The sequence below is a fragment of the Diaphorina citri genome, unplaced genomic scaffold, assembly GCF_000475195.1.
Source record: "Diaphorina citri unplaced genomic scaffold, Diaci psyllid genome assembly version 1.1 scaffold937, whole genome shotgun sequence".
NCBI classification, from domain to species: domain Eukaryota; kingdom Metazoa; phylum Arthropoda; class Insecta; order Hemiptera; family Psyllidae; genus Diaphorina; species Diaphorina citri.
The window spans coordinates 96,491-110,614 of record NW_007378368.1 but is presented as its reverse complement, the minus strand read 5'-3'; the positions used below and the strand labels follow the sequence as shown (position 1 = coordinate 110,614).

The 14,124-nt window shown below is 38.1% G+C and overlaps 1 protein-coding gene across 1 annotated transcript in view; it reads right to left on the bottom strand.

Moving 5' to 3' along the window:
• Positions 1 to 13,496, bottom strand: part of LOC103513191 (protein kinase C and casein kinase substrate in neurons protein 1-like) — a 39,869-nt gene extending 26,373 nt beyond the window's left edge. Inside the window, exons 1-2 of the mRNA XM_008478001.3 lie at positions 13,125 to 13,496; positions 10,783 to 10,913 (exon numbers count right to left, since the gene is read on the bottom strand). The gene's annotated coding sequence lies outside the window, so the exon portion shown is untranslated. The remainder of the gene's footprint in view (positions 1 to 10,782; positions 10,914 to 13,124) is intronic.
• Between the last annotated feature and the right edge of the window lie 628 nt (positions 13,497 to 14,124).

Below are 14,124 nucleotides of genomic sequence, written 5' to 3'. Positions count from 1 at the left end.
ATACAGGGTAGACTAGGTCAATTAAAAGAAAGTATTACCTCTGTATCAATTATTGTGTTAAGCATAAAAGTTTGTCACTAATATAATGGTAATGCATTGTTTTTAGAGGTTTTTCTTCTTTAATATTACGTCGCTAGGTCGCGAATTTGATTCCCCCCCGGGGCGGACATTATCTTGAACTGATACTGTTCGTTCTAGGTACGGCTGATGGTGGTTGGCTTTCTCCTATCCTGTCCTTCTTATCTCTTCGATTTCATGACGATAGAACCTCAGTACTTGTAGAATAGAATAGAGAACACACACAGCATACCTTATATTTGCAGTTCTCTCTATCAAACCTTACAGGAGAGGATCGGTAATATTGTCAGTAGCCTGAGGACATACAGGGTAGACTAGATACATTAAAAGAAAGTACTACCCATGTACCTCAGTATTATTGTGTTAAAAGTTTGTCACTATTATAATGGTAATGCATTGTTTTTAGAGGTTTTTCTTCTTTAATATTACGTCGCTAGGTCGCGAATTAGATTCCCCCCCGGGGCGGACATTATCCTGAACTAATACCGTTCGTTCTCAGTACGGCTGGTGGCAGAAGGAGGCATTTAGCAGTGATCTGCTTTACCATAAGTTGTGAAAACGCTCTGCTTTACCACAAATAATTCATGATTTAATTTGATTTTTTTTTATTGTTCTACAAAATTCAATTCAAGAAATTTAAAGATAGGACGCAACATAAACAATTACATATTCAGCAAAACTTGCATTGTGTCCAGATACCCAAGGTTGCCTATTATTTTCGTACGAATATGTTCAAATCTGTTTGCTTATGTAAGAACCTATTTTGTTTATAAACACAAACACACTTCTTCAAATTCTCTTCATAATTGAATAGAGAGACAGGCGCAATACAAATACACATGGAGCTAAGTAGTGAATAGAAATTACTGACACACGGTACTTAAGATAGAACAGTCAACCTAGTTAGTTTTTTGTCTGCCTTGTAAGCGCTAGGTTGCGGGGTCGATTCTCGCCCGTGGCGGATTTTATTCTGAAGGGATAAGGTTTGTTCCGGAAACGACTGGCTTTCTCCTATCCTGTCTTCCTTCTCTCTTGGTTTTCGGGAGGATGTTTAGGACCATTTCAGTTTAGGACTATTGCACTATGCACTATATGCACTATGTTAAAAAGATGGACACCATTTTAAAAAGATTCAGTCTTTAGCTCTAGCTTTGGATGCATTTATCGATGCATAAGTTATGCATCCGATGTATAAGTTAAGCATCACAGAAATAGACTAGACAATATCAAACCTCAAAAAAAGAAGAAGAAAAAAAATATTATCTCCAAGATACTAGAAGCCCCAACAACCCAAAACCCACAGGGGCCGCGGGGACCCTGTACAAATAGAATTGCTTGGATGACCCCAAGGCGCAAAACATAAATTATAAGGTCACACACAAGACGGGCTGAGGAATGTATCGTGGTATCCCAACAGCTAACAGGTCTCTATCAAACCTCAAAAAAAGAAGAAGAAAAAAAATATTATCTCCAAGATACTAGAAGCCCCAACAACCCAAAACCCACAGGGGCCGCGGCGACCCTGTACAAATAGAATTGCTTGGATGACCCCAAGGCGCAAAACATAAATTATAAGGTCACAAGACGGGCTGAGGAATGTATCGTGGTATCCCAACAGCTAACAGGTCTCCTTAACTCAGGAGATTCCAGTGCTTGGAATATTATCGTCAAGATCCGAGATTCGAATACCCCCCTCCTCACTTGAATTCACTGACCCATCACTACCAAAGGCGCTGCGCTGGTTCTTAGGGGGCGTACAACATTGAAGGAACAGATTTTTTACCTGTGTTGTTACTAATAACTTTTTTTTTGAAGTTTGATAGAGGGAACTGTAACTGCTAAGGTCTTATCGTTCCGAAATCGAAGACAGAAGATATTATCTTCTGAAATCGATATCCCGAGATTCCGAAATCGATATTATCTTTTGCTTTGTACCATTGTTTATATTATTCTTGTTCAATATTGTTAAAAATAAAGTACTTGGAAAAAAAAAAATAATAATAAAAATAAAGACAGGATAGAAGAAAACCAGGCGTTCCGTGAACGAACATTATCCGTTCAGGATAGAATCCGCCCCGGGCGGGAATCGAACCCGCGACCTGGCGCTTACAAGGCAGACGCACTACCCTCCAAGCTAACTAGACTGGCCACTGGTAATTTTGAAATGGGTGTTGACAGCAGATTTTTTTCCACCGAGTTCAGCAGGTACATCCTGCGTTTTCTTCCACCAATTTCTAAGTAGGTGGAAAATTTTTCAAGAGCACTACTTAAGTAATCATCAATAAGTAGATACTAGGTAAGTATTAAGTAATGTAGGTAAGTAAGTGGTGCAAACATCTGAAAACTTTTCATCCAATGAAGAGTATCACCCAGGAAGACCAATGGGTCTTCCTATTGTAGGTTTATAGGGTTTCCGTTATGTTCCCAAATCCGACAGTAGTGAAAGGTATAAACAACAGGTTTTTTTAGAATAAAAAGTAGGAAGCAGTGTTACTCAGAGCTTTGGTTTCGGTGTTTCACTGTTGCATTGTCCTGAAATGAAACATCAAGTGCCAGCGAACCTAGATAAAAGTTTATTATTTAATTAATAAAAAAAAAATATATAAATAATAAATTGTAGGTACTGAGTTTTATCCGGGTCTTGAGAAAGATGTCAGTTTGGGTTCGAATATTTCTAAATGGCGGGAACTACCAATCAAAGGCCTCAAAATTATGTGTCTACCAAACTACACAAACATAGTAACTATAACTAATACTGTTAGAAAATAGGTATGTAGTACCTACATATGTGTATGTTTATGTTTACCTTAAACCATCAATCTTCATACAATCCTCTTATCGCCTCATCGGTAACTCTTTCTGAGTTTCACCATGATACCTTTACAACTTGCATGAATGAATTCTTACATGAAATTGTTTAATTAAATTACCAGCTGTTTGCTGTTTGGCTCGAAAATCCTGTTAATTAATTCATCAAACTCCTTTTACCGAACCGATGGACATGTTTTTGGCACATTTACTTTTACTCAAGTGACCTAAGCATGACAATAGCCATAAGCAAATACTTACAGGACCAGATAGTACTTATCTACTTATAGTTAGTATGAAAAAAAGTGCAAACTTTTACTTGCATAAAAAACAACCTTTTTTTCCTCATTCCTTATCTCAACTTACATTCCGTTCTCTTATCTCCCTTGTGTCAAAAAACATGTAACATATCCAGTAGGTACATACTAATACTACATACATAGGTACCAATGGTACCATACACCATAGGTACTTGTACCTATCCACTACCCATTATACTCAAGGTAGTTAGGTAGGTAGGTACATGTGTTTTTCTTTACCATTACCATGCAGCATGCTTTGTAAAGTTTCATATGTTCTATAGATCAGTGTTTCCCAACCTGGGCGATATCGCCCCCCCCTTTTTTTCCTCATTCCTTATCTCAACTTACATTCCGTTCTCTTATCTCCCTTGTGTCAAAAAACATGTAACATATCCAGTAGGTACTTACTAATACTAATACTACATACATAGGTACCATACACCATAGGTACTTGTACCTATCCACTAAGTACCTACCCATTATACTCAAGGTAGTTAGGTAGGTAGGTACATGTGTTTTTCTTTACCATTACCATGCAGCATGCTTTGTAAAGTTTCATATGTTCTATAGATAACAACATGAGCAACCTCCGTGGCCGAGTGGGTATCACACTAGGCTTGCACGCAGGAGGTCCGGGTTCGATTCCCGGCGGGGCCGAGGTTTTTTTCGGCTCTGTGCTTGGAGTTCGGGGTGCACTCAGCCTCGTGAGGACAATTGAGTAGCTACTTTCTTTAATCGAGTAGCGACCAGTGGCGGCATTACAAGTCGAAGAGATGAGCGATAATAAATATGATGATTGAGTACTAAATGAATGACTTGTAATACTGTGATACCCACAAGGTTGTGAGAAAGCTCTCTGCTTTACCACAAAGATACCATGATTTGATTTTTATTTTTTGATTAGATAACAACATGAGTACATGCGGAGTAAATGTACTTAGTGCAGTTAGAGTTCCATGTTTCATACATGATGTACCTATAGTAGTGTATATCCCTACAGTATTGAGTACTAAATGAATGACTTGTAATACTGTGATACCCACAAGGTTGTGAGAAAGCTCTCTGCTTTACCACAAAGATACCATGATTTCATTTTTGCGGAGTAAAGGTACTTAGTGCAGTTAGAGTTCCATGTTTCATACATGATGTACCTATAGTAGTGTATAGCCCTACAGTAGAGTAACATGGTCTGCAGAATTCACTTACTTACATGCTGTACCTATAGCCCTACAGTAGAGTAACATGGTCTGCAGAATTCAACTTAATCTCTGCACAATGTTCTCCTGCTAGCTAAAGTTTAGAGTTGTTGCTAGGAGGAAAGGTCAATGCTATGTACCTCTATGTGTGTGCTGGTGATTCACCTCAGTGGTGTAGTGGTTACTTCGGATCTGGAGGTTGAGGGTTCGAGCCCAAGTGAAGTCATAAAATTATCATAAAGGTAGAACTGAAGGTTGGTAAGGGGGGAGCTTGACAGGGAGGGGGGATAGAGGGGGACATGACAAGGAAGGAGGGAGGAGAGAAAGAGGGGGAGGGGAGGGGGGCATGACCTCCTCCCCAAGAGGAATTCATACCCAGGCGAGAGTAAGTTGCGCCTTGTAGGGCTTCCTCTCATAGGCAACATACAATAACTATCTAGCTATCTACCCATCTATCCGTCTTTCCCAGGGAGGAGGGGGGAGAGGGGGACATGACCTCCTCCCCTAAAGGAATTCATACCCAGGCGAGAGTAAGTTGCGCCTTGTAGGGCTTCCTCTCATAGGCAACATGCAATAACTATCTCTATCTACCCATCTACCCATCTTTCCTATAATGTAATGACGCGAACATCAGTATTTTACACGTTTAAAACATCCTGACATGACAATCATGACTTTGTATGAATTTTTTTACACGTCTTAAACATCCTGACATGTCTTTGTATGAAAAATTATAGAATTTGGTAATCAGCAAGCAAGGTTGTAACGTCGAGCGTGGTTAGTCTCTGAACGGGTGACTGTCATGCACTTGTGATCAATTAAACAAGCATCAAACAACGAGTGCTATGACCACTGCACCATGGGAGCTGACTACCTACCTAATATCTATGTAGGGGGACTATGTTCCATTCATTTGAAAAATAATGTCACATGAACAATAAATATATCTATCTACTTAGCTGGTGGTAGAGCTCCAGTAACTTTTTTTAAAGCCCACATTATTTTATGACGAAATTGGTGTTCACACTTCACAATAATAATAAAAAAAGCCAGAGATCAGGTTACAATGCCTGAGATTTTTTTTTTTTTAAATGCCTGAGAAAGACTGAGAATGCCTGTCCGCCTGTGCAATGCCTTGGAATTGGTCAAAATGCCTGTGAACACAGCACTAAAACAACGTTTCAGTTCATCAGCGTCAGGTATTACCATCAAATCATTCAAATCGGTCAGAGCCAGTGGAGATAGTACGTTGAATGCAAAAGTTCTCAAAGGATTACGTTGCGCGTGGTTGGTATCCGGCTGGGTGACTGTCCGGAGATCAAGCGGCGCTGGCTTTTCCCGAGTTTAGTCAGGCTGGGTGTGAGATTCATATGTATGAGTAGGCGGGTAGTCCGTCGTCCAATGGAGGAGGTTTTTTTTAAGATGAGTGTTCCACCGCCGTTTTTATTTCGTAGCAATGAAACAACTGCTACATTAGACGCATGTGGCCTGTGTCGTAGCATGCCCATCCCGTAGTATGCCTCTTATCCTTACTCTGAGCTCTTATCAGATGGGTGAGAAGAGACACAATACTTCCCATTTAGGTGCTGGGTCAACACGAGAACACCAGAAAGTGACCCGTTGAAATATTTGCCATCGAAAAACGAGTACAAATTTTTGTCGATGGTGGGATTCGAACCCGGGACCTTCTGCATGGCAATATTGGCAAGCAAGCGCGTTACCACTGGACCAACCGTGCCCCGTTGGGTACTTACTTAAACCCCGTCAAAAAGAATCCATCAACCAACGCACCTAACCAAATATTTCGCAACACCAAATTCAGTTTCAGATAAGAAAATCGTAAAAAAGATGAAATTTTTTTGAAGTAACTACTTAGGTACCTTGGTAGAAAGGTGAATAGGTATGTTAGATATGTGGAAACATATTGCATACCTGTTCCTATAGGAAAAGAATGCAAGACCAAGCCTATTCGGAATGATAACCCGATGTTTACGGTTCTATGTAGATAAGCCATTCACTAATACCTAAAACGAAGCCAAATACCAGCTACTGCTACATTAAAAGTCTCTGGTTTGATCCTCTCAAAGGACAAAAAAAAAGATCACCCCATACTACAAGCACACATTAGTTTCTAGTGCATATATGTAAGTAAGTAATTCACTAATACCTAAAACGAAGCCAAATACCAGCTACTGCTACATTAAAAGTCTCTGGTTCGATCCTCTCAAAGGACTTCACTAATACCTAAAACGAAGCCAAATACCAGCTACTGCTACATTAAAAGTCTCTGGTTCGATCCTCTCAAAGGACAAAAAAAAAAAAGATCACCCCATACTACAAGCACACATTAGTTTCTAGTGCATATATGTAAGTAAGTAAGGGTAGGTACTTTGTCCTCAGAACTCAGATTCTAAAATGGGAGTTGTCAATAACCACAACAGGTTCGGGACAATTGAACAAAAAACAGTTAGGAGACGCTCGACATGAAAGAATGAGAAAAACAAACAAAGATGACCCACTCGAAAACTTCAAACAACAGAGAACTTTCGCAAATACTCGATGACTCTCAAAACGGAACAATACTCAAAGAGGACAGAAACTTTCGCAAAGTTGTGGAGAAATGGTCATCGCAATGGAATGAAGATGAGACTAGCATAAAGTTAAGATGAGATAGGTATGTATATCTAGGAAGAAAGCAATATACAGGAGAGGATCGGTAATATTGTCAGTAGCCTGAGGACATACAGGGTAGACTAGATACATTAAAAGAAAGTACTACCCATGTACCTCAGTATTATTGTGTTAAAAGTTTGTCACTATTATAATGGTAATGCATTGTTTTTAGAGGTTTTTCTTCTTTAATATTACGTCGCTAGGTCGCGAATTAGATTCCCCCCCGGGGCGGACATTATCCTGAACTAATACCGTTCGTTCTCAGTACGGCTGGTGGCTGGCTTTCTCCTATCCTGTCCTTCTTATCTCTTCGATTTCATGACGATAGAACCTCAGTACTTGTAGAATAGAATAGAGAACACACACAGCATACCTTATATTTGCAGTTCTCTCTATCAAACCTCAAAAAAAGATTTTTTCGGCTCTGTGCTTGGAGTTCGGGGTGTACTCAGCCTCGTGAGGACAATTGAGTAGCTACTTTAATCGAGTAGCCACCAGTGGCGGCATTACAAGTCGAAGAGATGAGCCATAATAAATATGATGATTGAGTACTAAATGAATGACTTGTAATACTGTGATACCCACAAGGTTGTGAGAAAGCTCTCTGCTTTACCACAAAGATACCATGATTTGATTTTTATTTTTTGATTAGATAACAACATGAGTACATGCGGAGTAAAGGTAGTGCAGTTAGAGTTCCATGTTTCATACATGTTGTACCTATAGTAGTGTATGTATAGCCCTACATTAGAGTAACATGGTCTGCAGAATTCACTTACATGCTGTACCTATAGCCCTACAGTAGAGTAACATGGTCTGCAGAATTCAACTTTAATCTCTGCACAATGTTCTCCAGCTAGCTAGAGTTTAGAGTTGTTGCTAGGAGGAAACCAGGAAAGGTCAATGCTATGTACCTCTATGTGTGTGTTGGTGATTCACCTCAGTGGTGTAGTTTTTTTTTGCAATCACACAATGTTTGATGTTTCACACCCATGTAGGTACTTACCTATAACCTATAACCTATAAGTAAGTAGGTAGTTATGTAAGTAGTTTAGGTACCTTTAGGTAAAACTTGAAACTCACTTCTTTTGATCAATGACCCAGATATTCATGTTCAATATTTGTAGCAAATATTAACACAAATATTTATCGACTAAGCTAGGTGATTGTGTAATGGCAAAAGAGCAACTTTTATGACTGGATCAACTTGCTTTTGTGACTAGATTAACTTGCTTGTATTAATGAACAAGTCTGCTTGTTTAAAACACATGCTAAATCTTTGATAAGGAAAAACAACTTCCTCTACATACCTATCTAATTAAGTACCACCTACTTGCATACAAGACAGATAACCCCCTGGTTCTTATTTCTGGTTTTTAGTCTTGAAAGGTAAGTAAGCATGGCATTGTACTTACATACTTACATGTTCTAAACTAAGTACATTGGGTATAGGTGTAATGGTACATATGTAGGTACCTATGTGCTTAGTAGATAATGCAGATATGTAAGTAATACTCAAGTAGGTTTCTAATTAATGCTTTCTTGGTATTGGTACCTTTCTACTTTCTGGCTTTAGAGTCCCATAGATCCTGCACTCATTGTGGTCATGAGTTGCCAGAGAGAAGAAAGATGGTTAGAAGGTACCTACCTATGTACCTTTTTATAGGCTTTGAAATAGTTATTCCCAAAACTTTTTCATGAAGAGACAAAATTTCAGCGCCGCAGGCGAAATTTTTTGAGAGATTATATGTTGCCCCTTCATGGTTGCATACTTTTTTAATTGAAATCTTTCTTTGTCTTTTTTTAGGCTTTGAAAAATTCCCTGACTTTTTTCGATTTTTGGCACTTTTTCGTAAAATTCCCTGACTTTTCCAGTCTCCATGAAATTCCCTGACTTTTCCCGGTTTTCCAGTCTGGTAGACACCCTGTATCACAAATAGGTAGGTACTCGCTATTATCATCCTATCAAAGTTGCCACTATCGCAAATACTCGTAATAATCATTCTGAATAACTATAGTAAACAAGTATAGTGAGTCTGACTAGGCAAACCTCTATGCAGTCAATATCAATAACACAGTGGATTTCATGACAGATGTCAGTTTGGGGTTCGAATATTTCTAAATAGCGGCTCTTATCGCCTCATCGGTAACTCTTTCTGAGTTTCACCATGATACCTTTACAACTTGCATGAATGAATTCTTACATGAAATTGTTTATTTAAATTACGAGCTGTTTGCTGTTTGGCTCGAAAATCCTGTTAATTAATTCGTCAAACACTTTTTACCGAACCGATGGACATGTTTTTGGCACATTTACTTTTACTCAAGTTACCTAAGCTTGACAATAGCCATAAGCAAATACTTACAGGACCAGATAGTACCTATCTATAGTTACTTAGTATGTAAAAAAAGTGCAAACTTTTACTTGCATAAAAAACAACCTTTTTTTCCTCATTCCTTATCTGCTACACAAACATAGTAACTAATACTGTTAGAAAATAGCTACCAATCAAAGGCCTCAAAATTATGTGTCTACCAAACTACACAAACATATAGTAACTAATACTGTTAGAACATAGGTATATGTAGTACCTATGTGTATGTTTATGTTTACCTTAAACCATCAATCTTCATACAATCACGATTCCAATATTGTACAATATTATGTATCAAAATATTATGTATTTATGTTTATACCTACCAAGTTAAGTGGGTTTAAAAACATATTCTATACCCACCTAAGTACCTCACCCCCCCCCCTTCGTCCAAAAAGGACTGCGTCCCGCTTTGGGCCAAAAAAATTATGGTCACCCTAACCATACACCATAGGTACTTGTACCTATCCACTACCCATTATACTCAAGGTAGTTAGGTAGGTAGGTACATGTGTTTTTCTTTACCATTACCATGCAGCATGCTTTGTAAAGTTTCATATGGTCTATAGATAACAACATGTAACTCTAGAGATCTAGTAGGTACAAAAACCAAAGATGTAGAAAATTGCTTATGCAGTCTGCAAACCTCAGAAAGACTAATGTACCTAACTACTTAGTTACTTAAATCTCAAGTCTTGAGCTCATAGCTAGGTCAGTACCTATATCAAAAGAGCATTCTCTGAATATGGCAAAACTTGAGATTGTTAAAGCTAATTCATTTGTGTACCCCAAGTACCTACAAACTTGAGTAAAAGACATTGATTTGAAAAACAGTTGTAGATTAAAAAAAAAAGGTGCTTGTGCAGAAGTCACGTCCGTGGAATATTGCTACCAAAGGAACTGGCACAAATGAGCATAAAAAAAAAAAAAAAAAAAAAAAAAAAATCTTTCATCCTAACCTTTCCTTTGTTAGAAGCAAATTTTGCACTTTGCAACTTGGAATTTTGATGTCACATTTGTTTAAGCAATGCTTTAACAAATGTTTGTTTAAGCAATGCTTTTACAAATGTTCACCTCAAAATGATGCTACCATTGCAACAGGCCCTTGGATTACGAGTCCAAAGTTCTTTCTCTGCTGAATGTTCCAAAGAGTGACAATGGTGACATATAAAATGACAAGTTCTTTATGAAGAGTGAGTCACCTAGTGCTGAATACAGCAACATGCACTTGACCACGGTAAAGATACAGCTGTATATTGGAAAGTCATGTACTGATGTAAATGGATAAGCCTCTTGATATCAATATATGCCTGATATGGTTACATTTTACCCGAGACAACCATTTCTTACCTTGCTAGAAGATGTGAGGTGTGAAGTCCCTGGTAAACAGCAGAGACTATCAAACAGTCTGACCACAAACAACAAGGATCCAGAGAGATAGAAAAATTCCACAGTAATTTTTTTAGAAACACACTAGACACCTAAATATTCATACAAATGTTTGTTTAAGCAATGCTTTTACAAATGTTTGATTAAGCAATGCTTTTACAAATGTTTGATTAAGCAATGCTTTTACAAATTAATGTTCACCTTAAAATGATGCTACCATTGCAACTAGGACTCAAACAAGCCCTTGGATTACGAGTCCAAAGTTCTTTCTCTACTGAATGTTCCAAAGAGTAACAATGGTCTTTATGAAAATGACAAGTCCTTTATGAAGAGTGAGTGACCTAGTGCTGAATACAGCAACATGCACTTGACCAGGGTAAAGATACAGCTGTATATTGGGAAGTTATGTACTGATGTAAATGGATAAGCCTCTTGATATCAATATATGCCTGATATGGTTACATTTTACCCGAGACAACCATTTCTTACCTTGCTAGAAGATGTGAGGTGTGAAGTCCCTGGTAAACAGCAGAGACTATCAAACAGTCTGACCACAAACAACAAGGATCCAGAGAGATAGAAAAATTCCACAGTAATTTTTTTAGAAACACACTAGACACCTAAATATTCACAAAACACTTGCACTTCCAATTTTTTTGGGGAACACTTTATAAGGAATGTAAAAAGGTAAACACTGAAATTTTATCACTCTTGAAAGGTAAGCATGGCATTGTACTTACATACTTACATGTTCTAAACTAAGTACATTGGGTATAGGTGTAATGGTACATATGTAGGTACCATACCTATCTAATTAAGTACCACCTACTTGCATACAAGACAGATAACCCCCTGGTTCTTATTTCTGGTTTTTAGTCTTGAAAGGTAAGCATGGCATTGTACTTACATACTTACATGTTCTAAACTAAGTACATTGGGTATAGGTGTAAGTAATGGTACATATGTAGATATGTGCTTAGTAGATAATGCAGATATGTAAGTAATACTCAAGTAGGTTTCTAATTAGTATGTACTTTCTTGGTATTGGTACCTTTCTACTTTCTGGCTTTAGAGTCCCATAGATCCTGCACTCATTGTGGTCATGAGTTGCCAGAGAGAAGAAAGATGGTTAGAAGGTACCTACCTATGTACCTTGGTCTCTAACTCTAGAGATCTAGTAGGTACAAAAACCAAAGATGTAGAAAATTGCTTATGCAGTCTGCAAACCTCAGAAAGACTAATGTACCTACTCTTTCTACTTTCTGGCTTTAGAGTCCCATAGATCCTGCACTCATTGTGGTCATGAGTTGCCAGAGAGAAGAAAGATGGTTAGAAGGTAAGTACCTACCTATGTACCTTGGTCTCTAACTCTAGAGATCTAGTAGGTACAAAAACCAAAGATGTAGAAAATTGCTTATGCAGTCTGCAAACCTCAGAAAGACTAATGTACCTACTTAGTTACTTAAATCTCAAGTCTTGAGCTCATAGCTAGGTCAGTACCTATATCAAAAGAGCATTCTCTGAATTTGGGAAAACTTGAGATTGTCAAAGCTAATTCATTTGTGTACCCCAAGTACCTACAAACTTGAGTAAAAGACATTGATTTGAAAAACAGTTGTAGATTAAAAAAAAAAGGTGCTTGTGCAGAAGTCACGTCCGTGGAATATTGCTACCAAAGCACAAATGAGCAGTGACCAGTGTTATTATAGGGTTAGGTTAAATACAAAAAGGAGCTTTTCTCTTCCACGGACGTGACTTCTGCATAATTACCAAAAAAATCTTTCATCCTATTCTTTCCTCTGTTAGAAGAAGCAAATTTTGCACTTTGCAACTTGGAATTTTGATGTCACATTTGTTTAAGCAATGCTTTTACAAATGTTCACCTCAAAAATGATGCTACCATTGCAACTAGGACTCAAACAGGCTCTTGGATTACGAGTCCAAAGTTCTTTCTCTACTGAATGTTCCAAAGAGTGACAATGGTCTTTATGAAAATGACAAGTCCTTTATGAAGAGTGAGTGACCTAGTGCTGAATACAGCAACATGCACTTGACCAGGGTAAAGATACAGCTGTATATTGGGAAGTTATGTACTGATGTAAATGGATAAGCCTCTTGATATCAATATATGCCTGATATGGTTACATTTTACCCGAGACAACCATTTCTTACCTTGCTAGAAGATGTGAGGTGTGAAGTCCCTGGTAAACAGCAGAGACTATCAAACAGTCTGACCACAAACAACAAGGATCCAGAGAGATAGAAAAATTCCACAGTAATTTTTTTAGAAACACACTAGACACCTAAATATTCACAAAACACTTGCACTTCCAATTTTTTGGGGGAACACTTTATAAGGAATGTAAAAAGGTAAACACTGAAATTTTATCACAAGAGATTTTACAAAAATGTGTTAATTTTACTTGCAAAATTTTAATAAAACATGACTGGGTTAGTTTTGCATGTAAAAGCACAGAAATTTGAAAGGGTGTTAAGTTGGATGAGATGAGTCAACTTGAGGAGAAAACTCTTGATTTTGAGTTAAGAATAAACTGTAAAACTTTCAAGTCTGGGCGACACGAATAACGAATAACTACATAAGTAAATTTAACACCTGAGCTCCATTGGAGATTGGAGGAAAGGCTAGTGGCTAATCTTGTTAAAAATAAAAAATTCTCAAAACGACCAACAGAGCAAAAAATAAAATTCGATACAGTGTTGCCAAGAGAAGTAGGAAATTTCCTCCACCCCCAGAATCTATGAAAATATCCCTTTGAGAAATATCCCAACCGGGATGTCCCGTCTCCTGTGTCCCTGCTTTGGGGACTAAGGATTTTTTTTTTTTAAATAAATTTTTAATTCCGTTAAGCATACTTAAACGCTTGTCACAAATATCGTTCCCCAATTATTACACCTAGGTAAATAAATTTTATGACTTGACTTGGACTCTAACCACCAACCTTCAGATCCAAAAAGTCCAACGCGTTTACGCGTTAACCACTGCACCACTGAGTTTGGTGCTTTGGGGACTAAATTATTATAATATCATACCCAATCAGTCTATAACTATAATATCATATATTGCTCCCCCACAAAAGGTACCCTTTTTTTATCTTGGCATCCTGCTAGGTAGTAAGTAAAAATGTGGCTACTTATTCCTGCATTTCCATCTCTGTAGAACGTAAAACCGTACTTCATGCTGAGTGTGGGGGGAGGGGGGGATTAAATTGAGGGGCCCCCAATCCCCACTGCATATAATTATGAGCATCCCACCCCCATCAATTCAGGGGGGGGGGGCGGAGG